Raw genomic sequence first — 2,704 nt, forward strand, 5'->3', positions numbered from 1 at the left:
GTGCTGTGCGGTGACCTGTGGGACAGTTACCTCAGAGCTGCCTCGGGCTGGCCGCTGGCCGGGGCTGGGGACACGGGGCGGCCCCTCCCCCTCCCCCTCCCAAGGGCCCTGGACACGGTGTGGGGACCGACTGGTGCTGTGACGTCCGTGACAGTAGAACTGTGTGAGGGGCAGGGCTGCCCCCTCCGCCCGCCCTGCCGTGTGAATGTGCAAAACCGAGCCCCCCGGGCTGGAGCCCCCGCCCCGCTGGAGACCCCGGGAAAGGTCAGAGCCTGCGCCTCCGCCCCCTTGCAGTGCACTGAACGGCCGCACGCGTACGCGCACACTTACACGAGCACACTCGCACACGCCGGCCGGACCCTCAAGGCTGGACCCCCGGGCAGGGCCTCCTTCCCCCTGGGGCCTCAGGGCACCGGGACCCCTGCCTCCAGAGCCCCCAGCTGGGGACAGTGCGCGTGCGTGGGCGACGCCACTTGCGGGCTCAGATACCCTCCTCTGGCCCTTGTCCCACTGTCCCCGGTCCCCATTGTGCTTAGGAAGTCCAGGTGAGTTTCTAAATGTCTACACAGAGGACTGGCCTTTGATTTCTGTTCCTTCCTCTCCAGCAGATGGCAAGGGCCCCTGGGCAGGGGGTTTGGGCCACAGGGCGTGGGCAGGAGACCGGCGGATAGGGCCAGCTGGCCTGCCCTGATCCTCTGCGCTCTCCCCAGCCGTGCCCCAGAGCCTTGCCTCCCACCCTGTCCACCAGGGCTGCCTCTGGGGAGAGGAGCACCCTCAGCAGGGTACCCCCCTGGGGCCACACAGCCAGGAGACACCTTCCCCTGGGAATCCAAGCTGCCCATCCAAGGAGCCCCGGACCAGTCCCGTCTCTGCTGCTGCCAGAGAACCCCAGGGACCAACACCAGGCTGCGTCCTGCTCCCAGAGGTGCTGCCAGGCCCCTGAGGGCCCCCCTCCCAGAAGCCCCGCAGCCTCTCACTGTCCCCGCCTGCCCACCGGCATCCACTCAGCCCCTCTGCTGTTCCCCAGGGACCTCTCATACACTGGCCTCCCCCTCCAAGAGGTCCCCTCCCTGCCAGACCGGGGCGGGTGGGTGGGAGGGGCGAGCCCCCGCTGGGTTTTAGACAGCCCCTACGTTGGAAGGAAGAAGTGAAGCACTTTATTTTGGTTGCGTTTGCTCGCGTTCTGCTTGGAAGTGGGGACCCCTCACTGCGTCCTTGTGTCTCTGCGACCTGTGTGGCGTGTCACCGCGTGTACATACTGTAAATTATTTATTAACGGCTAAACGCAAGTAAAGTTTGGGGTTTTGTTTTGTTATTTTCCTTTGGACGACGTGTTGGAGTTTGTTTTCAGAGCAGACTGGTTCCTTTGAGGGGTGGAGAGTTGGCTTTGGTGGTGCGCGTCCCGACAGCGTGTGCTCGGGGAGGCAGCTGGTGTGTGTGTGTGCGCGCACACACGTGCTGTAAGTGTGTGTGCAGAGGATGCCGGAACTTAACCACCAAAGCCCCTGCTTTGCTAAGGTTACCTTCTATCCTTACAGTGAGCTGTCTTCGGGGCTGGAGGGGTCCCAGTCCCCTGGCTCTGGTGGAGGTGGAACAGAGTTTCAAGGACATACAGACAGCATGTTGCAGAAGGACGTGAGATGCCCTTGGGGGCGAGGTTGCATGTACTGGCCTGAGACCCAGGATGACTCCATCTGAGCGGTCAGCCTAGTGGAAGAGCAACGGCCCCAAAGCAGTGGGGGGGTGGGGGGGGCTCCACATCAGTGCGAGAAGGACCAAGGCTTACTCAGGGTCAGGTTCACCGCTGGCCGTCAACATTTCATCCTGTAAAACTACTCAATGACATTTCATGCTGTAAAACTACTCCGTGAGATCCAGCAAGAAAGCCATGCCCATTTTACAGACAAAGAAATGGAGACTCAATGTGAATTGACTTGCCAGGGATTCCTTAGCAAGGGGCAGGGCCAACTAGGTCTGTTCCTGCTCTTAGCACTAAATGCCGTGAGGCAGGGTAGGAGCAGAGTTAAGCCAGGTTACATTCTGGCACCTTCACTTTTCTAGCTGTGACCTTGGGCAAGTCACTTAACCTCTCTGAGTCTCCATTCCCACCTCTGAAAAATGAGGAGTGCCTATCACATAGGGCTGTTGGAGGTGGAGTTAATTCTTGTACAGTACTTAGGCCAAGGCTTGGCATACAGTGCACATACTGTGTTGGTGTTCTTCCAAAGCAAGAGGGGTTGAGTGAAACATTAGTGGGGGGAGAGGGGAGAGGGCCGCCCAGAACCTAGAAGCCTGGAGGGATGCGCACAGAAAGGCTAGCAAGGGGAGGAGTCCAGAGTGAGCATGTACACCAGTCCCAACCTGAAGAGAAAGGTTAAAAGTAGGGACAACTTTCTAGAACACAACTCCTGCACTTCCAGAGAGAACTTGGGAATCTGGGCTTTGAAAGGGACAGTACAAGGCTGGAGCATGCCCTCGCGTCTTACCCGGTCACCCAAACTGTCAGTACCAAGGGGCCTTCTCCCCCAGTAGTAACTGGGATGAAGTAATTCACAGGAGGCACCGCCGAGGTGGCAGAGTGTGGGCACTTGGCCAGCACAGAACAGATCATTGAGAAACCAGGGCGCACAGGATTTTTTTTTTTTTTTAAAAAAAACCTTGTTCACTATCAGATGAAAATGCTGTTCCTTGCCAGAAATATTCT

The sequence above is a fragment of the Furipterus horrens genome, unplaced genomic scaffold (assembly GCF_987537825.1).
Source record: "Furipterus horrens unplaced genomic scaffold, mFurHor1.1.pri manual_scaffold_16, whole genome shotgun sequence".
Classification (NCBI taxonomy): Eukaryota; Metazoa; Chordata; class Mammalia; order Chiroptera; family Furipteridae; genus Furipterus; species Furipterus horrens.